Raw genomic sequence first — 23995 nt, 5'->3', positions numbered from 1 at the left:
TAATCCAGAAGCCAAATGGGTCATATCGACCAATTCTCAGTCTGAAAATGTTGAACAAATACATATGGAGACGTTACGCTCCATAATGTTGGCTATGGAACCGGGAGATTACATGGTATCTCTGGATGTACGGAATGCTTACCTACATGTGCCTATAACACTGTCGCATCAGTGTTACCTCAGGTTTGCCATCCTCCAGGAACCTTTTCAGTTCCAAGCTCTGCCCTTCGGGCTAGCTACAGCACCCAGGGTGTTTACCAAGATCATGGTGTTTATGGCAGCTTGTCTGCGCAAACGGGGGATAAGAATATTCCCATACCTCGACGACCAGTTAATCCTAGCACGTTCGCAGGATGTACTTTTGAGCCATCTTCAACAGACAATAGTTTGTTTACAGAGACACGGGTGGCTCATAAATTGGGAAAAGTCGTCTCTGAATCCGTCACAGCGGATGGTTCATTTGGGGGCCATATTGGATTCAGACCTACAGAAAGTTCTCTTACCAGAGAAAAAGATAGTCAAGGTGCAGGTCATGGCTCAGGAAGCGTTGCAAGCCCAGACAATGTCAGTCCATGCAGCAATGCGACTGTTGGTTCTGATGGTATCAACCTTCGACATGGTGGAATATGCGCAGTTCCACTCCAGACCATTGCAGCACCTTATTCTGACCAAATGGAACGGAAATCATCAGATGATAAAAAAGCAGATGATAAAGTTTCCAGTAAAACGTAAAAAGGTCTCTAGCGTGGTGGCTACAGACCGACCATTTAAACAAGGGGAGAGCCTTTTGGATAAAAGAGCGGCAAGTCCTGACAACAGATGCCAGCCTGCAAGGCTGGGGGGGCGGTACTCGGAAGCCTGTGATTCAAGGGAAAATGAACCACAAGGGAAAGTTGCCTGCCAATAAATCTGTTGGAAATAAGGGCCATTTACTTGGCTCTAATTCAGGCAAAGGACAGTCAGCAAGGAAGACCAGTCCAGATTCGCTCAAACAATGCGACGGCAGTAGCATACTTCAATCATCAAGGAGGAACTCACAGCAAGAGACTGATGGAGGAAGTAACTCCCATTCTAAGATGGGCAGAACTCCATCTCCCAGCATTGTCAGCAGTGTTTGTCCCAGGTGTTCTGAACTGGGAAGCGGATTTTCTGAGCTGACACACCATTCAGGAAACCGAATGGGCATTACACCCAGAAGTGTTTCAGGCAATAGTGAACAGATGGGGTCTACCAGAGATGGACCTCATGGCGTCTCGTCTAAACAACAAAGTTCTGAGGTACGGATCGAGAACGAAGGATCCTGGAGCGGTCCTTGTAGACGCACTGTCAGTAGAATGGAGATTTCATCTGGCGTATCTGTTCCCCCCCCAATATCTCTGTTACCCAGAGTAGTGAGAAAGATAAAGCAAGCAATAGGAGCAATAATTCTAATAGCTCCAGCTTGGCCAAGAAGGCATTGGTACACAGATCTACCGAGGATGTCCGTGGAAGCACCGATACTGCTCCCTCAACGTCCAGATCTGCTAATGCAGGGTCCTTGTTGTCACAGTCATCTGGATCGCCTGTCTTTGACGGCGTGGCTGTTGAAACCTCTATCTTAGAGGCTAGAGGATTTTCGAATCAAGTAATCCAAACTATGCTTAGAGCAAGAAAGCCTTCTTCGGCCCGTGTGTATCAAAGAATATGGCAAGCCTATATTCATTGGTGTACTGGAAAAAATTTCAATCCAAGATCTTTTAAAGTATCCAGGATTTTGGATTTCCTTCAGGCAGGATTGGATAAAGGGTTGAAAGTTGCTTCCATGAGAGTTCAAGTATCAGCATTAACTGTATAGTTTTAGCGAAAGATTGCTGATTTACAGGATGTACGTACTTTCTTTCAGGGAGTGGTACATATTCAACCTCCATTTGTTCCTCCTGCAGCTCCCTGGGATTTGAATTTAGTTCTTACATTTCTCCAGGGTTCTCTGTTTGAACCACTTAAGAGAGCAGATCTTAAATGGTTAACGGCTAAAGTACTTTTTCTACTGGCAATGGCGTCAGCCAGAAGAGTGTCAGATTTAGGAGCGTTATCGTGTAAGTCTCCTTTCCTAAGTTTTTTTCCAGACAGAGCAGTTCTCAGAACGAGATCTGGTTATCTTCCAAAGGTGGTATCAAAGTTTCACCTGAATGAAGATATTGTAGTCCCAGCTTTTCAGGTATCGGGACTATCTGCGGGAGAAGCGTCGTTGGACTCTACGTAGATCGTACTAGTGCCATCAGGAAAACAGATTCTCTCTTCATCCTCTACGGATTTCATAGAAGAGGATGGCCTGCTAGTAAACAGACGCTGGCGAGATGGCTCCGAATGGTAATATCAGAAGCTTATTCTCATGCAGATCTCCCTACTCCGGCTAATGTTTCTGCACACTCTACACGCAAGGTAGGTCCTTCATGGGCAGCACAACAGGGTGCTTCAGCAGAACAGATATGTAAGGCAGCCACATGGTCTTCCATAAACACATTCATTAGACATTATGCCTTGGATACTTTTGCCTCTCATGACGCAGACTTCGGGCGAATGGTCCTCCTGTGTAATCAGGAGCGTCCCCACCACTAGAATGGCTTTGGGAATCCCAATGTTATCCTGTGGATCCAGCCAGAGAAATATACGTTATGGTAAGAACTTACCGTTGATAACATGATTTCTCTTATGTCCACAGGGATCCCACCCTGACGCACCTGATTTGTGGATCTTGACAATCACTAAAACCTCTTCCTTCTTGTATGGAAGGGTGTGCATGTGTGTGCTTATCGCCTAAACAGGTCCCTACCTGATGTTCCTGCCTAAAATCGCTGTGGAGAGAACTGATTTGACTGAGTCAGTGGGCGGGACTATATGGTGAAGTCCCCGATGCATCCTGGGAGGCCAGAAAGCTCGTGACCGTGTTGGTGCCATTTCCGCTGTCGCTCAACCATATCCCAATGTTATCCTGTGGATACCTGTGGAAATAAGAGAAATCACGTTATCAACGGTAAGTTCTTACCATAACGTATATATCCCCCTCATCCTCTTGCAGTTCTACGGTGGCATACTCAATTTCTATGTCATCGGCTATACTTCTGCTGCTCATCCCCACATTTGCAGAGGTAGCAGAAATAGTGGAAGGTGGCTTCTCTGCGAGCACAGTATCAGAAAAGTCAGGTTCACACACAGCACTCCAGGACACACTTAGGGGTAAATTTACTAAAGTGGGAGGTTTTTTTTTAGAACTGGTGATGTTGCCTATAGTAACAGATTCTATATATTATCAGCTAGTTAAATGTTAAGTAGAGTCTGGTTGCTATGAGCAACATCACCAGTTCTAAAAAAAAAAACTCCCACCTTAGTAAGTTTACCCCTTAGAGAGTCACAAATCCTCGGATTTGTGACATTTCTGTTTCTGAATGCACAGTTTGTTCTACTGCCTTAGTGGTTTTCAGGTTTTCTCTGACGTCCTAGTGGATGCTGGGAACTCCGTAAGGACCATGGGGAATAGACGGGCTCCGCAGGAGACTGGGCACTCTAAAAAAAAGTTATTTACTATCTGGTGTGCACTGGCTCCTCCCTCTATGCCCCTCCTCCAGACCTCAGTTAGAATCTGTGCCCGGCCAGAGCTGGGTGCTCCTAGTGGGCTCTCCTGAGCTTACTAGAAAAGAAAGTATTTATTAGGTTTTTTATTTTCAGTGAGTTTCTGCTGGCAACAGACTCACTGCTACGTGGGACTAAGGGGAGAGAAGCAATCCTACCTGCTTGCAGCTAGCTTGTGCTTCTTAGGCTACTGGACACCATTAGCTCCAGAGGGTTCGAACACAGGCACCTGTCCTCGATCGTCCGTTCCCGGAGCCGCGCCGCCGTCCCCCTTGCAGAGCCAGAAGAACAGAAGCTGGAAGACGTCGAAATCGGCGGCTGAAGACTCCATTGCTCCCAGCACACTTACACACTCCGGTCACTGTAGGGTGCAGGGCGCTGGGGGGGGCGCCCTGGGCTGCAATTGAGGTACCTTTGGCACGAAATCATACATATATACAGTCTAGCACTGTATATGTGTAAACCCCCCCGCCATTATTATACACTGAAAGCGGGACAGAAGCCCGCCACTGAGGGGGCGGGGCCTTCTTCCTCAGCACACCAGCGCCATTTTCCCTTCACAGCTCCGCTGGAAGCACGCTCCCCAGGCTCTCCCCTGCAGTATCCAGGTACAAGACGGGTTAAAAAGAGAGGGGGGGCACATAAATTTAGGCGCAAATCGATACAGACAAGCAGCTATTGGGAAAATCACTTATTAGCAGTGTAAATCCCTGTGTTATATAGCGCTGTGGTGTGTGCTGGCATACTCTCTCTCTGTCTCCTCAAAGGACTTTGTGGGGTCCTGTCCTCAGTCTGAGCATTCCCTGTGTGTGCGGTGTGTCGGTACGGCTGTGTCGACATGTTTGATGAGGAAGGTTACGTGGAAGCGGAGCAAGGGCAGATAAGTGTGGTATCGCCCCCGTCGGGCCGACACCAGATTGGATGGATATGTGGAAGGTCTTAAATGACAATGTCAACTCCTTACATAAAAGGTTTGATGACGCTGCAGCCTTGGGACAGCCGGGGTCTCAGCCCGCCCCTGCCCAGGCGACTCAGAAACCGTCTGGGGCTCATAAAAGCCCTCTAGCTCAGATGGTTGACACTGATGCCGACACGGAGTCCGACTCCAGTGTCGACGATGATGAGGCACATTTACAGTCTAAAATGACTAAGGCCATCCGATACATGATTATTGCAATGAAAGATGTATTACACATTTCTGAGAGTAACCCGGTTAATACCAAAAGGGTTTATATGTTTGGGGACAAAAAGCAGCCAGTGACTTTCCCCCATCTGATGAATTAAATGAATTGTGTGAAGAAGCGTGGAGTTCCCCTGATAAGAAATTAGTGATTTCTAAGAGGTTACTGATGGCGTACCCTTTCTCGCCAACGGACAGGTTACGTTGGGAAACATCCCCTAGGGTGGACAAGGCGCTGACACGCTTATCTAAAAAGGTGGCCCTGCCGTCTCAGGATACGGCTGCCCTAAAGGAGCCTGCGGATAGAAAGCAGGGAGCTATCCTGAAGTCAGTGTATACACACTCTGGTACTCTACTGAGACCTGCTATTGCTTCAGCCTGGATGTGTAGTGCTGTAGCAGCGTGGACAGATACTCTGTTAGACGACATAGATTCCCTCGACAGAGATACTGTTTTGCTAACCCTGGGCCATATCAAAGACGTCGTCTTATATATGCGAGATGCTCAGAGGGACATTTGCCTGCTGGGCTCTAGAATTAATGCTATGTCCATTTCTGCCAGGAGGGTCTTATGGACTCGGCAATGGACAGGAGATGCTGATTCTAAAAAATACATGGAGGTTTTGCCTTATAAGGGTGAGGAATTGTTTGGGGACGGTCTGTCGGACCTCGTGTCTACAGCGACAGCTGGAAAGTCCACTTTCTTGCCTCAGGTTTCCTCACAGCCTAAGAAAGCACCGTATTATCAAATGCAGTCCTTTCGTTCCCAAAAAGGCAAGAGGGTCAGGGGTGCATCCTTTCTTGCCAGAGGCAGGGGTAGAGGTAAGAAGCTGCACCATGCAGCAAGTTCCCAGGAACAAAAGTCCTCCCCTGCTTCCACTAAGTCTACCGCGGAGCCAGGTGCGGTGGGGGCGCGTCTCCGAAACTTCAGCAGCCAGTGGGTTCGCTCACAGGTGGATCTCTGGGCTATACAAATTGTATCTCAGGGATACAAACTGGAATTCGAAGCGACTCCCCCCCGCCGTTACTTCAAATCAGCCTTGCCAGCTTCCCCCATGGAAAGGGAGGTAGTGCTGGCGGCAATTCAGCAAGTGATTGTCAGGGTCCCCCTCCTTCAACAGGGAAGGGGTTACTATTCCACAATGTTTGTGGTACCGAAACCGGACGGTTCGGTGAGACCCATTCTGAATTTAAAGTCCTTGAACACTTATATAAAGAAATTCAAGTTCAAAATGGAATCGCTCAGAGCGGTGATTGCAAGCCTGGAAGAGGGGGATTTTATGGTGTCGCTGGACATCAAAGATGCTTACTTGCATGTCCCCATTTACCCACCTCACCAGGAGTACCTCAGATTTGTGGTACTGGACTGTCATTACCAATTCCAGACGTTGCCGTTTGGCCTGTCCACGGCACCGAGAATATTTACCAAGGTAATGGCCGAAATGGTGATACTCCTTCGGCAGAAGGGAGTTATAATTATCCCGTACTTGGACGATCTCCTCATAAAGGCGAGGTCCAGGGAGCAGTTGTTGATCAGCGTAACACTCTCTCAGGAAGTGTTACTACAGCACGGCTGGATTCTGAATGTTCCAAAGTCGCAGCTGATTCCTACGACGCGTCTGTTTTTCCTGGGCATGATTCTGGACACAGGACAGAAGAAGGTGTTTCTCCCGGTGGAGAAGGCCCAGGAATTAGCATCTCTGGTCAGGGACCTCCTGAAACCAAAACAGGTATCGGTGCATCACTGCACGCGAGTCCTGGGAAAGATGGTGGCTTCATACGAAGCCATTCCCTTCGGCAGGTTCCATGCAAGGATCTTTCAGTGGGATCTGTTGGACAAATGGTCCGGATCGCATCTTCAGATGCATCGGCTGATCACCCTGTCCCCAAGGGCCAGGGTGTCTCTTCTGTGGTGGCTGCAGAGTGCTCACCTTCTCGAGGGCCGCAGGTTCGGCATACAGGACTAAGTCCTGGTGACCACGGATGCAAGCCTCCGAGGGTGGGGGGCAGTCACTCAGGGAAGAAACTTCCAAGGGCTGTGGTCAAGTCTGGAGACTTCTCTACACATAAATATACTGGAACTAAGGGCCATTTACAACGCCCTGAGTCAAGCAGAGCCCCTGCTTCGAAACCGGCCAGTGCTGATTCAGTCAGAGAACATCACGGCGGTCGCCCATGTAAACCGCCAGGGCGGCACAAGAAGCAGGATGGCAATGGCGGAAGCCACAAAGATTCTTCGATGGGCGGAGAATCACGTGCAAGCACTGTCAGCAGTGTTCATTCCGGGAGTGGACAACTGGAAAGCAGACTTCCTCAGCAGACACGAGCTCCACCCGGGAGAGTGGGGACTTCATCAAGACGTTTTCCAACTGATTGCAAACCGATGGGAACTGCCACAGGTGGACATGATGGCGTCCCGCCTCAACAAAAAGCTAAAACGTTATTGCGCCAGGTCATGGGACTCTCAGGCGATAGCTGTGGACGCCCTAGTGACACCGTGGGTGTACCAGTCGGTATATGTGTTTCCTCCTCTTCCTCTCATACCAAAAGTACTGAGAATAGTAAGAAAGAGAGGAATAAGAACAATACTCATTGTTCCGGACTGGCCAAGAAGGACTTGGTACCCGGAACTGCAAGAAATGCGCACAGAGGACCCATGGCCTCTGCCTCTCAGACAGGACTTGCTGCAACAAGGGCCCTGTCTGTCCCAAGACTTACCGCGGCTGCGTTTGACGGCATGGCGGTTGAACGCCGGATCCTAGCGGAAAAAGGCATTCCAGATGAAGTTATTCCTACGCTGATAAAAGCTAGGAAAGACGTGACAGCAAAACATAATCACCGTATATGGCGGAAGTATGTTGCTTGGTGCGAGGCCAGGAAGGCCCCTACGGAGGAATTCCAGCTGGGTCGGTTCCTGCACTTCCTACAGTCAGGGGTGACTATGGGCCTAAAATTGGGGTCCATAAAGGTCCAGATTTCGGCCCTATCCATTTTCTTTCAAAGAGAACTGGCTTCACTGCCTGAGGGTCAGACATTTGTTAAGGGAGTGCTGCATATTCAGCCCCCTTTTGTGCCACCTGTGGCACCCTGGGATCTTAACGTTGTGTTGGATTTCCTGAAATCACACTGGTTTGAGCCACTTAAGACCGTGGAACTCAAGTATCTCACGTGGAAAGTGGTCATGCTGTTGGCCTTAGCATCGGCTAGGCGTGTGTCGGAATTGGCGGCTTTGTCATGTAAAAGCCCATATCTGATCTTCCATATGGACAGGGCAGAATTGAGGACTCGTCCCCAATTTCTCCCAAAGGTGGTGTCATCGTTTCATTTGAACCAACCTATTGTGGTGCCTGCGGCTACTAGGGACTTGGAGGACTCCAAGTTGCTGGACGTAGTCAGGGCTTTGAAGATATGTTTCCAGAACGGCTGGAGTCCGGAAGACTGACTCGCTGTTAATCTTGCATGCACCCAACAAGCTGGGTGCTCCTGCTTCAAAGCAAACTATTGCTCGCTGGATCTGTAGCACGATTCAGCAGGCTCATTCTGCGGCTGGATTGCCATATCCAAAATCGGTAAAAGCCCATTCCACAAGGAAGGTGGGCTGTTCTTGGACAGCTGCCCGAGGGGTCTCGGCATTACAGCTTTGCCGAGCTGCTACTTGGTCGGGTTCAAACACATTTGCAAAGTTCTACAAGTTTGATACCCTGGCTGAGGAGGACCTTGTGTTTGCTCATTCGGTGCTGCAGAGTCATCCGCACTCTCCCGCCCGTTTGGGAGCTTTGGTATAATCCCCATGGTCCTTACGGAGTTCCCAGCATCCACTAGGACGTCAGAGAAAATAAGAATTTACTCACCGGTAATTCTATTTCTCGTAGTCCGTAGTGGATGCTGGGCGCCCGTCCCAAGTGCGGACTCTCTGCAATACGTGTATATAGTTATTGCTTAACTAAGGGTTATTGTTATGAGCCATCCGTTTAGTGAGGCTCAGTTGTTGTTCATACTGTTAACTGGGTAAGGTTATCACAAGTTGTACAGTGTGATTGGTGTGGCTGGTACGAGTCTTACCCTGGATTAAAAAATTCCTTTCCTTGTAATGTCAGCTCTTCCGGGCACAGTTTCCCTAACTGAGGTCTGGAGGAGGGGCATAGAGGGAGGAGCCAGTGCACACCAGATAGTACCTTATCTTTTTTTAGAGTGCCCAGTCTCCTGCGGAGCCCGTCTATTTCCCATGGTCCTTACGGAGTTCCCAGCATCCACTACGGACTACGAGAAATAGAATTACCGGTGAGTAAATTCTTATTTTTTTACACAGCTTCTAGACCGAGTAAAAAGTTCTTGCATCGTCATAAGATGCCGTAGAAGATGCCTCACTGACGGTTGCAGAACCACCAATAAATATTATTTAAGGAATGATCAGTGTCCTTTAAATGGCAATGCCCTCATTGTGGGATGGGAACAGCGCATTTCCAGGTTTTAGTCAATATAATAACAATTTAGTAATATATAGTATAGAATGTTCTGCTGTCCCTTCTATTTTTCGTGATTAATTCAAGTAAGCCTGGCACAGATTTATGTTCGAAGGGCTGCTCCAAGGACTGCAAAGTGGCGGTCATCCTGCGAAACGCGTTAGCTAGAAAGGCCCAGGCACTCCTGCGCTTATAGGATCCACGCATTTTTCTTTTTCATAAATGACCCTTACTGTCTTTTGGAACTCCTCCAGTGAGGGTTTTTGTAAATACTGATGTATTTTTATGTGAGGATTTCAGAGTTCCATCTGAAGTTGAATAAAAGACAGTCCTCCTCTTTGGCAGGTTCCATTCAGGCCTGTGCCAGGACCGAGAAGGCTGTACAGGTGTGGAATAAGAGCAGCTAACCGCAAATTGTACATGTTTCCTGATCGGAGCTTCTAGTGAAGGATCTGTTAGCTTCAGGGCTCTAGAGCTTAGCCAGAGATGGACGCAGATGTGGGAAAATAGAGGCTCCGATTAAACAGAGTTCTGAACAGCTTAACGGTTCTATAAATAAAGTGGATGTTGTGGTTTTCTGTTCCTGTCGAAAAAGGTAATTAACTAATTAATCTAATTTCCTGTATGAGGCAATTACACGCACACCACACACAAACCAAACACGCTTTGCACATTTCCTGCAATATCATTTTTTGCCTGTGAATACGACCCCCTGGTTTTGGCTATGGACTCCTATAAACTGTAACGGAGTCCCGGGGACAGCTGAAATATCAGAGTTAGAGATTTGGGGGGGGGGGGGGGGGGGGGGGGGGGAATACTATTCAGCCAGTCAGTTCCTCAGGAAGCTGAGACATCACTGAGACACGAGGCACAGAAAGCCTCATGTCCTAGTGATGTCACTGGTTCCTAATAAATAAACTTCTTTCTCACAAATATTGGTTCAGCCCACAAAATGGCTGCCACTGTGTCAATTTCTCACTCTCCAACCATTGTGAGGTCTCCAATCGTGACCTCAGTTATTCTCTTTTCTCCCATCCATAACCTTGCCTGCTCTGTTCAGCTATTTTCCTGTCCGTCATCAGACCGGACACGTTTTTCTGGTCCAGGTTGGTTACTTTAGGCCCTACCTGTGCCTGTCCGATATTTAATCAACTTATTCAATTTTTGGCCTTTTTGACCTTCTCACATCCAATCAGGGTGCTCCTCTAAAGGAGCGGGAGAAACTTCAGCGGTTTTGAATAGAGTTAGGAGGTTATTCATTACTTTTTAGCAGAGCTGCAGTGTGATTGCAGGGTAACGCTGAACAGCGTATTTTACCATCGTGCTTTTTACACATCCCACCCGAAAGTCGCTATTTAAGCGCCTTGAGACCTGTTGGAGAAAGAGCGCTACATAAATAAAATAATATTTCTCTAACGTCCTAAGTGGATGCTGGGGACTCCGTAAGGACCATGGGGAATAGCGGCTCCGCAGGAGACTGGGCACATCTAAAGAAAGCTTTAGGACTATCTGGTGTGCACTGGCTCCTCCCCCTATGACCCTCCTCCAAGCCTCAGTTAGATCTTTGTGCCCGAACGAGAAGGGTGCACACTAGGGGCTCTCCTGAGCTTCTTAGTGAAAGTTTTAGTTTAGGTTTTTTTATTTTCAGTGAGACCTGCTGGCAACAGGCTCACTGCATCGAGGGACTAAGGGGAGAAGAAGCGAACTCACCTGCGTGCAGAGTGGATTGGGCTTCTTAGGCTACTGGACATTAGCTCCAGAGGGACAATCACAGGCCCAGCCTGGATGGGTCCCAGAGCCGCGCCGCCGGCCCCCTTACAGAGCCAGAAGGCAGAAGAGGTCCGGAAAATCGGCGGCAGAAGACGTCCTGTCTTCAACAAGGTAGCGCACAGCACTGCAGCTGTGCGCCATTGCTCTCAGCACACTTCACACTCCGGTCACTGAGGGTGCAGGGCGCTGGGGGGGGGGGCGCCCTGAGACGCAATAAAAAACACCTTGGATGGCAAAAAATGCATCACATATAGCTCCTGGGCTATATGGATGCATTTAACCCCTGCCAGAATACATAGAAAAACGGGAGATAAGGCTGCCAATAAGGGGGCGGAGCCTATCTCCTCAGCACACTGGCGCCATTTTCCCTCACAGCTCCGTTGGAGGGAAGCTCCCTGTCTCTCCCCTGCAGTCACTACACTACAGAAAGGGTTAAAAAAGAGAGGGGGGGCACTAATTACGCGCAGTATTAAAAGATACAGCAGCTATAAGGGGAAAAACACTTATATAAGGTTATCCCTGTATATATATAGCGCTCTGGTGTGTGCTGGCAAACTCTCCCTCTGTCTCCCCAAAGGGCTAGTGGGGTCCTGTCCTCTATCAGAGCATTCCCTGTGTGTGTGCTGTATGTCGGTACGTTTGTGTCGACATGTATGAGGAGAAAAATGATGTGGAGACGGAGCATTGCCTGTAATAGTGATGTCACCCCCTAGGGGGTCGACACCTGAGTGGATGAACTGTTGGAAGGAATTACATGACAGTGTCAGCTCTGTATAAAAGACAGTGGTTGACATGAGACAGCCGGCTACTCAGCTTGTGCCTGTCCAGACGTCTCATAGGCCGTCAGGGGCTCTAAAGCGCCCGTTACCTCAGATGGCAGATATAGACGCCGACACGGATACTGACTCCAGTGTCGACGGTGAAGAGACAAATGTGACTTCCAGTAGGGCCACACGTTACATGATTGAGGCAATGAAAAATGTTTTACACATTTCTGATAATACGAGTACCACCAAAAAGGGGTATTATGTTCGGTGAGGAAAAACTACCTGTAGTTTTCCTGAATCTGAGAAATTAAATGAGGTGTGTGATGATGCGTGGTTTTCCCCCGATAACAACGGATAATTTCTAAAATGTTATTGGTATTATATCCTTTCCCGCCAGAGGTTAGGGTGCGTTGGGAAACACCCCCTAGGGTGGATAAAGCGCTCACACGCTTGTAAGGGCTCTACCCTCTCCTGAGATGGCCGCCCTTAAGGATCCTGCTGATAGAAAGCAGGAGGGTATCCTAAAATGTATTTACACACATACTGGTGTTATACTGCGACCAGCAATCGCCTCAGCCTGGATGTGCAGTGCTGGGTTGGCGTGGTCGGATTCCCTGACTGAAAATATTGATACCCTAGATAGGGACAGTATATTTTTGCCTATAGAGCATTTAAAAGATGCATTTCTATATATGCGTGATGCACAGCGGAATATTTGCCGACTGGCATCAAGTCTAAGTGCGTTGTCCATTTCTACCAGTAGAGGGTTATGGACACGTCAGTGGTCAGGTGATGCGTATTCCAAGCGGCATTTGGAAGTATTGCCTTATTAAAGGGAGGAGTTATTTGGGGTCGGTCTTTCAGACCTGGTGGCCACGGCAACAGCTGGGAAATCCACGTTTGTACCCCAGGTCGCCTCTCAACATGAGAAGACGCCGTATTATCAGGCGCAGTCTTTTCGTGGACAAGCGGGCAAAAGGTTCCTCATTTCTGCCCCGTGACAGAGGGAGAGGAAAAAGGCTGCAGAAATCAGCCAGTTCCCAGGAACAGAAACCCTCTCCCGCCTCTGCCAAGCCCTCCGTATGACGCTGGGGCTTTACAAGCAGAATCAGGCACGGTGGGGGGCCCGTCTCAATGAATTTCAGCGCGCAGTGGGCTCACTCGCAAGAAGACCCCTGGATCCTTCAGGTGATATCTCAGGGGTACAAATTAGAATTCGAGACGTCTCCCCCTCGCCGTTTCCTAAAGTCGGCTTTACCGATGTCTCCTTCTGACAGGGAGACTGTTTTGGAAGCCATTCACAAGCTGTATTCCCAGCAGGTGATAACAAGGTACCCCTCCTGCAACAGGGAACGGGGTATTATTCCACACTGTTGTGGTACCGAAGCCGGACGGCTCGGTGAGACCGATTCTAAATCTAAAATCTTTGAACACTTACATACAGAGGTTCAAATTCAAGATTGAGTCACTCAGAGCAGTGATTGCGAACCTGGAAGAAGGGGACTACATGATGTCTCGGGACATCAAGGATGCTTACCTTCATGTCAAAATTTACCCTTCTCATCAAGGGTACATCAGGTTTATGGTACAGAACTGTCACTATCAGTTCAGACGCTGCCGTATGGATGGTCCACGGCACCCCGGGTCTTTACCAAGGTAATGGCCGAAATGATGATATTCCTTCGAAGGAAGGGAATTTTAGTTATCCTTTACTTGGACGATTCCCTGATAAGGGTAAGATCCAGGGAACAGTTGGAGGTCGGTGTAGCACTATCTCAGGTAGTGTTGCGGCAGCACGATTGGATTCTCAATATTCCAAAATCGCAGCTGGTTCCGACGACTTGTCTTCTGTTCCTAGGGATGATCCTGGACACAGTCCAGACAAAGGTTTTTCTCCCGGAGGAAAAAGCCAGGGAGTTATCCGAGCTAGTCAGGAACCTCCTAAAACCGAGCCAAGTCTCAGTGCATCAATGCACAAGGGTTCTGGGTAAAATGGTGGCTTCCTACGAAGCAATCCCATTCGGCAGATTCCACGCAAGAAATTTCCAGTGGGACCTGCTGGACAAATGGTCCGGGTCGCATCTTCAGATGCATCAGCGGATAACCCTGTCACCAAGGACAAGGGTGTCCCTCCTGTGGTGGTTGCAGAGTGCTCATCTTCTAGAGGGCCGCAGATTCGGCATTCAGGACTGGGTCCTGGTGACCACGGATGCCAGCCTGCGAGGCTGGGGAGCAGTCACACAGGGAAGGAATATCCAGGGCTTATGGTCAAGTCTGGAGACATCACTTCACATAAATATCCTGAAGCTAAGGGCCATTTACAATGCTCTAAGCTTAGCAAGACCTCTGCTTCAAGGTCAGCCGGTGTTGATCCAGTCGGACAACATCACGGCAGTCACCCACGTAAACAGACAGGGTGGCACAAGAAGCAGGAGGGCAATGGCAGAAGCTGCAAGGATTCTTCGCTGGGCGGAAAATCATGTGATAGCACTGTCAGCAGTATTCATTCCGGGAGTGGACAACTGGGAAGCAGACTTCCTCAGCACGACCTCCACCCGGGAGAGTGGGGACTTCACCCAGAAGTCTTCCACATGATTATAAACCGTTGGGAAAAACTCGACAGGTATTGCGCCAGGTCAAGGGACCCTCAGGCAATAGCTGTAGACGCTCTGGTAACACCGTGGGTGTACCAGTCAGTGTATGTGTTCCCTCCTCTGCCTCTCATACCCAAGGTACTGAGATTGATAAGATGGAGAGGAGTAAGCACTATATTCGTGGCTCCGGATTGGCCAAGAAGGACTTGGTAACCGGAACTTCAAGAGATGCTCACGGAGGATCCGTGGCCTCTACCTTTAAGAAGGGACCTGCTCCAGCAAGGACCCTGTCTGTTCCAAGACTTACCGCGGCTGCGTTTGACGGCATGGCGGTTGAACGCCGGATCTTGAAGGAAAAAAGGCATTCCGGATGAAGTCATCCCTATCCTGATCAAAGCCAGGAAGGATGTAACCGCAAAACATTATCACCGCATTTGGCGAAAATATGTTGCGTGGTGCGAGGCCAGTAAGGCCCGACGGAGGAAATTCAACTGGGTCGATTCCTACATTTCCTGCAAATAGGAGTGTCTATGGGCCTGAAATTGGGGTCCATTAAGGTTCAAATTTCGGCCCTGTCAATTTTCTTCCAAAAAGAACTAGCTTCAGTCCCTGAAGTTCAGACGTTTGTAAAAGGGGTACTGCATATACAGCCTCCTTTTGTGCCTTCAGTGGCACTTTGGGATCTCAATGTAGTTTTTGGGTTCCAAAAGTCACATTGGTTTGAACCACTTAAATCTGTGGAGTTAAAATATCTCACATGGAAAGTGGTCATGCTGTTGGCCCTGGCCTGGGCCAGGCGCGTGTCAGAATTGGCGGCTTTATCCTGTAAAAGCCCTTATCTGATTTTCCATTCGGACAGGGCGGAATTGAGGACTCGTCCTCCGTTTCTCCCTAAGGTGGTTTCAGCGTTTCACCTGAACCAACCTATTGTGGTGCCTGCGGCTACTAGGGACTTGGAGGACTCCAAGTTGCTAGACGTTGTCAGGGCCCTGAAAATATGTTTCCAGGACGGCTGGAGTCAGGAAAACTGACTCGCTGTTTATCCTGTATGCACCCAACAAGCTGGGTGCTCCTGCTTCTAAGCAGACTATTGCTCGTTGGATTTGTAGTACAATTCAGCTTGCACATTCGGTGGCAGGCCTGCCACAACCAAAAATCTGTAAATGCCCACTCCACAAGGAAGGTGGGCTCATCTTGGGCGGCTGCCCGAGGGGTCTCGGCTTTACAACTTTGCCGAGCAGCTACTTGGTCAGGAGCAAATACGTTTGTAAAATTCTACAAAATTGATACCCTGGCTAAGGAGGACCTGGAGTTCTCTCATTTGGTGCTGCAGAGTCATCCGCACTCTCCCGCCCGTTTGGGAGCTTTGGTATAATCCCCATGGTCCTTACGGAGTCCCCAGCATCCACTTAGGACGTTAGAGAAAATAAGAATTTACTTACCGATAATTCTATTTCTCGTAGTCCGTAGTGGATGCTGGGCGCCCATCCCAAGTGCGGATTGTCTGCAGTACTGGTACATAGTTATTGTTACCAAAAAATCGGGTTATTGCTGTAGTGAGCCATCTTTTCTAGAGGCTCCTCTGTTATCATGCTGTTAACTGGGTTCAGATCACAAGCTGTACGGTGTGATTGGTGTGGCTGGTATGAGTCTTACCCGGGATTCAAGATCCTTCCTTATTGTGTACGCTCGTCCGGGCACAGTATCCTAACTGAGGCTTGGAGGAGGGTCATAGGGGGAGGAGCCAGTGCACACCAGATAGTCCTAAAGCTTTCTTTAGATGTGCCCAGTCTCCTGCGGAGCCGCTATTCCCCATGGTCCTTACGGAGTCCCCAGCATCCACTACGGACTACGAGAAATAGAATTATCGGTAAGTAAATTCTTATTATTTTTATTGATTTGAAAGTTGCCCCTCAGAGTAGAACCAGTATGCCCTAACAAGATCGATTGATGTCGATGTTTGACATCCATCAATGGATACCTGTTCATAGTTCTAACCGTCGATGGTATGGCATGGGTCAAAGGAGGGCTTGTACATAGGAGCACTGCCGCTGGCTCACCGTTGCATAAATGATATTGAAAATACCTTTTGGCAACAAAACATTGATGGCACCATCGATGGCAAAACCATCGCACCATCGATGGCAAAACCATCTGACATAGACTCCTAAGCAACGATGGTTAGGAAACCATAAATAACGATCAATGGCCAACCCTAGTATGATCAATGTAGTGCAATGGACAGACAAGTCTCAAGTTCTGTATTGTCACTATAGGCAAAATCATCTGCTATAAACAATATTTCTTTATGAAATATTCAGGGGAGTCCAGCCACATTTTTGGGGTAGTACTCCTATCGTGAATTCCATGAAGACTAATCTCTGATCATTTGGCTACTGCTATGCTTGGTTGAATGTAGTTTCAGCAGAAACCCTGCCTGTGTTTCCAGAGTCTTTAGAATATAAGTTATCACGAGCAGGGCCCTCTCCCCCTCATGTGCTTAATCTTCTCTTAGATCAGACCTGAAGCACAATTAGGCTGATTAGCAGCACCTTTTAGCTACCTTTTAAAAATGTGTCAGTGCAACGGGATAATGCTCCTGATGGTGGACTAGCTGCCCAGGCGATAGGCTGGGGGTATGGGCTATGGTAGGGGCCACTGGAGTTCTGTACCAACTTTGCTAGAAGATGGTAAAACTGTGATGCTGTGACTTAGCCTATCCTCTACTCCATGCTCCCTATAATTTCTACCACCCTGATGATTAGGTCAGTGTCTTGTCCCCTAAAGCAGGAATGTTTATATACCATGTACTTGTTGCACATTGCCTTGTACTGTAAGTCGCTGTGTTCTTGTTATGCTCATTTGTTTATGTACTTTTGTTAGGCGCTGCAAAAACCTTGTGGCGCCATGTAAATAAAGCATCATAATAACGTGACCACTGCTACGCTTGATTGGATATAGCCTCAGCACAAGCCCAGCCGGTGTTTCCAGAGTGGAGAATGGGGTTAAGTTTTAATGGCAATCTCACAAAGGGAGGGGAGTGATGGGGGAGCCGTGCAAGCTGCAGGAAGCTGTTTGGCTTTAACAATTTGTACAGAAGGTTTCAGTTTGCTCAGCTCCAGATTGGTGTCTGACCCCCCCCCCCCCCTCCTCCTCTCCGTTCTCTGTTTGCATGAACTTAACCATCAAAAATTATGCAAATACCCCTGCATTGCCGATTTGTGTATCGGCGCGCACAATCTGCATCTATGTAGGCGTCTCAGCGTCTGCCCGCTTCTCCCAGCCTTGTTATCTGCACATATGTATGTGCACATGCCACAGGACTGTAAACAACTGCAAACTCGCCCCAGATGTGCTTTGTTTCATCCACCATGTAATCCGATTTCTGTCCCTGCCGCAACCGGCCCTGCCACTTTCCTCCCAGCTTCCTTGTCTATATCTGCAGATTTACAAAGAAAGTTGAAGACATTTGGCTGACGCTGAATAGATGTTTATTAGAGCATTATGGCAGACGATGAATGCCGTAATTCTGTGCATGTGTACGATCTATGCATAGTACGTCGGCGCTCTACATTTAGGAGGCAATTCAGTACGGCGTGTTGTGCTGCCGAACAACTCAGCGCTGCTTTGCTGCGTACACATCCGCCACGGAATATGCTGCGCAATATGAGACCGTAAATAAATATGGTACATACAGTACAACATCAGTAGTTTTTACTGCTCATCTCTATGGGTGGAATTCAGTTGCTGGCGATGTGCTTCCTGGCATTACCACGATGCCCAGTTGTGCACCTTTCAGCCAGTTACGGTAGCCCCTACCTGATAAGTTTTGGGGTGCGAGGCAAAACTTGTGGTATAGATGCACGCGTTTTGCCATTTCAGAGTGGCAAAACGCGTCTCTTGCTGAATTGAATTCCCCGCCTAATGGGGTACAAGGATAAACTAGCAATATTGCCATTTTAAAAGCTGCACATTCCAGCCACACTCGCTGAATTTACGTTCAAATTCAGCCTTCACCGCTGCGAGTGGAGATGCGAAACGCGCATGACACTGCATTGCAATTAGCTGTTTACACGTGGTTCTTGGTCATGCGCAGTGTGAAGGTAAGCAAAATATCAGCTCTGCAATTAGGCTTAAGTTATACTCTGCATCAACCCCTTACTAAGCAATGAGCACATTTCAGTCTGCAAATGATTAGTGCACAAATAAAGGGTCTCCTGCAGGATGGGGACTGTGAAGTTTTGGGCAGTGGACGATTACAGAACTTCTCACACTTGCTTACAAAGCCCTCACCCACTCCTCTCCCATCTACATCTCTGACCTTATTTCCCTTTACACTCCCACCCGTCCTCTTAGCTCTGCTAATGCACGCCGACTCTCCTGCCTACGGATTACTTCCTCCCACTCCTACCTCCAAGATTTTTCACGTGCTGCACCACTTCTCTGGAATTCCCTACCTCTCCCCCTCAGACTCTCCACCTCTCTACAAAACTTCAAACGGGCTCTCAAGACCCACTTCTTCACCAAACCCAGCCAAATCTCATCCTAACCCTCTGTTCTACGCTCTCTATGTACCCCATCTGTCTCACCCCTGTCTGTCTACCCCTCCCCTTTAGAATGTAAGCTCTCACGAGCAGGGCCCTCTTCCCTCATGTGCTTATCCTTTTCTTACTCTAATAATATTCAACTGCACCACATCCAGCAGTCTTCTGCCACCTGATACTTATTCCAGTGTCATCTGCTGATGTAACTATGTTTATTTACTTTGTACTTATCCTATATTGTCGTCAACTGTAAGTTGCTGTTTTCCTGCTTGATTATTTGTTTATGTAGTCTGTAATTGGGCGCTGCGGAACCCTTGTGGCGCCATATAAATAAAGGATAATAATAATAACTGTAACCTCTGGCTCTTTTGTCAGACTGATCAACCTTGCTGAATTCCAGATGACTGTAGGATCATATACATGTAATCCAGAGGCGGTTACAGGGAAATTATGTAGAAACTGAATAGACAATTTAATATGTTTTGTGTTGGACACGGCGAGTGCGTTTACCCCCTTACACAAAGAAGCGTTTAATCATGGAGCTTGTCATTGCAGGGAAAGCCTTAATGATGGTCTCTCTTTCCTGGAGGTCTGGCTGTGATGAAAGAGTTACAAGGTTGAATTCCAATGCAGTTTAATCAGGGACCTGGCTCTGGCCTATTGCATTCTTCCAATCAGTGACCAAGGGACCGTGACTTACTCATCAGGAGGTCTGACACTGAATCCATGACCAATCAGCAATTTACAGGACTGACTTCCTATATCCGGAGGCATCTTTGTGTTACATCGTCCCACTGCGCCTCTGGGGGGAGTGTGTTGCCGTGGTCTGTGGACCCTATTTACTGCTAGCTGGTGTAAGAGTAGAGGAAACGCTGCTTTCCTAGCCCCGGGAAACGGATAGGAGCTAAAAAAAAGTATGCATACCCCTATATGTGTTCTATGGACAGCATAGCTGATTCGTTCTGCAATTATGGTTTACTTTATGCGCCAGGAAGCCTATCTGTTCACCAGGATCTTGTAGCATCACTGAGGCATGAGGCACAAGGTCCTCGTATGTCATTGATGTATCTATTGAATTGTGTGTTCATAGTCTGCATTGCCACAATTATTAATTCAGTCCATGGGTACACTTTAACCTGATTTTGCAATATTAAGGGGGATATTCAGTTAGCTGCAATGTTCTGTTGGAACCTCAATCTTGCTCCTTTTTGCTTGTACCCCATAGAGGTTGGGGGAGGGGGGGGGGGGGGGAGTACACGACTGCACACCCTAATTCTGAACATACTAAGAGGTGCTTCACACTCTAAACACTAAAATTGAGGTTCTTAGCATAATTTTGGCCAACATACGGTCCCATCTACCATGTCACGGTGACCTTATCGTGTGGGTACCTAACATTCATTTTTTTTTTTTTTTTGGTATTTTGAGCATATTAATTACAAAATCTGTAATAACAGATGTGGCCATAATAATTGATGTGCAAATAAATAAATATTAGTAATACAAAGATCACTTGACAATTTCCGAATTATGATTGAGTGATATCCTCATAAGAACAAATGGATTTTGAACATAATAATTACAAAATTTGTAACAACAACAGAGGTAATCGTAATTGAGAGAAATGAATACAAGAGATTACTTAGCAAATGGGATACGGTCATTAGGTCGACACTACTTAGGTCGACAGTCAGTAGGTCGACCACTATTGGTTGACAGGGTATTAGGCCGACATGTACTAGGCCGACAGTTCAAAAGGTCGCCATGAGTTTTTCAAATTTTTTTAATTTTTTTGGACTTTTTCATACTTTACGATCCACGTGGACTACAATAGGGAATAGTAACCTGTGCCCAGCGGCAGCGGAGCGAGGCACGTTGCCCGAAGCATGGCGAGCCAAGCGAGGGGACACTGTGCACTAATTGGGGTTCCCCGTCACTTCACGAAGAAAATTACACCAAAAAAATGTAAAAAAAACCCCACCTCACGTCTACCTTTTGACCTGTCGACCTAGTACATGTTGACCTAATGACCATGTCGACCAATAGTGATCGACTTAATGACTGTCGACCCAAAGACCCATACCCAAATTGCACATTACAATTAAGTGGCATCCTGATAAAGAGGAAGAGGGGAAGAAAAAGAAGGTGGAAGGGGAGGTCGCCTGTAGTCCGTTACCCCCTACATAGAGGTGGTCATTCCGAGTTGATCGCTCACTAGCAGTTTTTAGCAGCCGTGCAAACGCTATGCCGCCTCCCATTGGCAGTGTATTTTAGCTTAGCAGAAGTGTGAACGAAAGGATCGCAGAGCGGCGGCATAATTTTTTTGTGCAGTTTTAGAGTAGCTCAATACCTACACAGCGCTTGCGATCACTTCAGACTATTCAGTTCCTGTTTTGACGTCACAAACACGCCCTGCGTTCTCCCAGCCACGCCTGCGTTTTTCCTTCCACGCCTGCGTTTTTTTGAACACTCCCTGAAAACGGTCAGTTGACACCCAGAAACGCCCACTTCATGTCAATCACTCTGCGGCAGCCAGTGCGACTGAAAAGCATCGCTAGACCCTGTGTGAAACTACATCGTTCGTTGTAATAGTACGTCACGCGTGCGCATTGCGCCGCATGCGCAGAAGTGCCGTTTTTTTGCCTCATCGCTGCACAGCGAACGAATGCAGCTAGCGATCAACTCGGAATGACCACCATCGTACAATACAGTAACCAAGCTGAGTAGGGAGGTCAGATAGAAATATTCTTGTTTCATACCATAAAGTTACGCTAAAACAGCTATGAATTTGTCACTTAGTCAAAATGTTCACGGTATCAAAAGATTTCCAAACGTCAAAGAACTTCTCAATGCGTTGTTCTCTATGTACCGGTGTCTCCATCCAGTCCATTTGGAACACATGAAAGAGTTTATCATATGTATAGAAGGCGGAGAGGGATGTATCCGTTGCTGAAGTATACATTTTCTCGCTACGGCTGAGAATATTTTATAAGTAATTTATGACATCCTGGTGAAATTTGTGAGGTAGTTGTCAGTATACCAAAAATAGCCCATTCCGGGGGTCAGTGGCAAAAAATGAACTAACTCCGCAATTGCGAGTTGTTTTAATTTGAAGTCCCTTACATTAGGTTCAAGTCCTGTGCTCTGGGGCGGTTCAGTCCTGGCTCATTCTGACGTACGGATGCATACCGGGGAAGGGCTTTGTAGCGGCATTTTGCTACTGCGGCTACGACTGGGTCGGACTAAAGCCCCATACGCACTAGGTGAGCCGGCGCCGATATTGGCGGTGGCAGGGTGCTGGCATCGGCAAATGCATACACAATTGCCGATGCCAGCGGGAAAGGGAGCAACGGCGTGGGGGAACGACGCCCATGCTGCATCTGCAGCGTGGCTGTCGTTAACGAGGACCGCGCATCGTTAGCGACATTGAGTGTACACACTAGACAAGATTGTGAAAGATCTCACTCAGATTGGCTCTTCTGAGCGAGATCTTTCACTTTCTCGTTTAGTGTGTATGGGGCTTAATGGTCAGGCTCAATAAGTGGGTTCTTGTTATTTAAAGTGGGCCAGACACTTACACACAGTGCAGGCTGCCATTTTGTGGGCTGTACTGCTATACGTGAGAGTACTGCTTGTCAATGCACAGTGAGCTATCAACATCACTGAGGTACTTATGCTTCAGTGACGTACCTAATTACCAATGAATTGATCATCCTGAAAATCAAATCACAGCACAATATGGCCGCTTCCACTACGCGTCGGTGACAGAGACACTTTGTGTATTGTTTCTATCTACGTTCTATCAACTCATTGCATCAAATTGAGGCTAATGCATTGATCTGTATTAAGGAGGCCAATCCCGGGCCGTTTTTTCCATTCAGGATTGAAAAACGCTTAATCCCGGGATTCTGAAATTGCAGTATGGATCGTGTAGGGAGCAGTGAGGGTGAGTCTAGAGAGCAGTGAGGGAGGATGGGTGTAGGGAGCAGCAGGTGAGGGTGAGTCTAGAGAGCAGTGAGGGAGGATGAGTGTAGGGAGCAGCAGGTGAGGGTGAGTCTAGAGAGCAGTGAGGGAGGATGGGTGTAGAGAGCAGCAGGTGAGGGCGAGTCTAGAGAGCAGTGAGGGAGGATGGGTGTAGAGAGCAGCAGGTGAGGGTGAGTCTAGAGAGCAGTGAGGGAGGATGGGTGTAGAGAGTAGCAGGTGAGGGTGAGTCTAGAGAGCAGTGAGGGAGGATGGGTGTAGAGAGCAGCAGGTGAGGGTGAGTCTAGAGAGCGGTGAGGGTGAGTCTAGAGAGCAGTGAGGGAGGATGGGTGTAGAGAGCAGCAGGTGAGGGTGAGTCTAGAGAGCAGTGAGGGAGGATGAGTGTAGGGAGCAGCAGGTGAGGGTGAGTCTAGAGAGCAGTGAGGGAGGATGAGTGTAGGGAGCAGCAGGTGAGGGTGAGTCTAGAGAGCAGTGAGGGAGGATGAGTGTAGGGAGCAGCAGGTGAGGGTGAGTCTAGAGAGCAGTGAGGGAAGTATGGGTGTAGGGAGCAGCAGGTGAGGGTGAGTCTAGAGAGCAGTGAGGGAGGATGAGTGTAGGGAGCAGCAGGTGAGGGTGAGTCTAGAGAGCAGTGAGGGGAGTATGGGTGTAGGGAGCAGCAGGTGAGGGTGAGTCTAGAGAGCAGTGAGGGAGGATGGGTGTAGGGAGCAGCAGGTGAGGGTGAGTCTAGAGAGCAGTGAGGGAGGATGGGTGTAGAGAGCAGCAGGTGAGGGCGAGTCTAGAGAGCAGTGAGGGAGGATGAGTGTAGGGAGCAGCAGGTGAGGGTGAGTCTAGAGAACAGTGAGGGAGGATGGGTGTAGGGAGCAGCAGGTGAGGGTGAGTCTAGAGAGCAGTGAGGGAGGATGAGTGTAGGGAGCAGCAGGTGAGGGTGAGTCTAGAGAGCAGTGAGGGAAGTATGGGTGTAGGGAGCAGCAGGTGAGGGTGAGTCTAGAGAGCAGTGAGGGAGGATGAGTGTAGGGAGCAGCAGGTGAGGGTGAGTCTAGAGAGCAGTGAGGGGAGTATGGGTGTAGGGAGCAGCAGGTGAGGGTGAG

The 23995-nt window shown here is 48.3% G+C and overlaps 1 protein-coding gene across 7 annotated transcripts in view; it reads left to right on the top strand.

The window, feature by feature from the left end:
- Positions 1 to 23995, top strand: part of EXD3 (exonuclease 3'-5' domain containing 3) — a 347667-nt gene that overhangs the window by 66537 nt on the left and 257135 nt on the right. Inside the window, exon 2 of one of the 7 annotated variants that reach the window (XM_063936228.1) lies at positions 9597 to 9846. The exons of the other annotated variants lie outside the window; for them this stretch is intronic. The gene's annotated coding sequence lies outside the window, so the exon portion shown is untranslated. The remainder of the gene's footprint in view (positions 1 to 9596; positions 9847 to 23995) is intronic. 7 annotated transcript variants of the gene reach the window in all.

The sequence above is a fragment of the Pseudophryne corroboree genome, chromosome 8 (genome assembly GCF_028390025.1).
Source record: "Pseudophryne corroboree isolate aPseCor3 chromosome 8, aPseCor3.hap2, whole genome shotgun sequence".
NCBI classification, from domain to species: domain Eukaryota; kingdom Metazoa; phylum Chordata; class Amphibia; order Anura; family Myobatrachidae; genus Pseudophryne; species Pseudophryne corroboree.
Note: the sequence above shows the minus strand (reverse complement) of the source record. Positions and strands in the feature narration are given on the sequence as shown.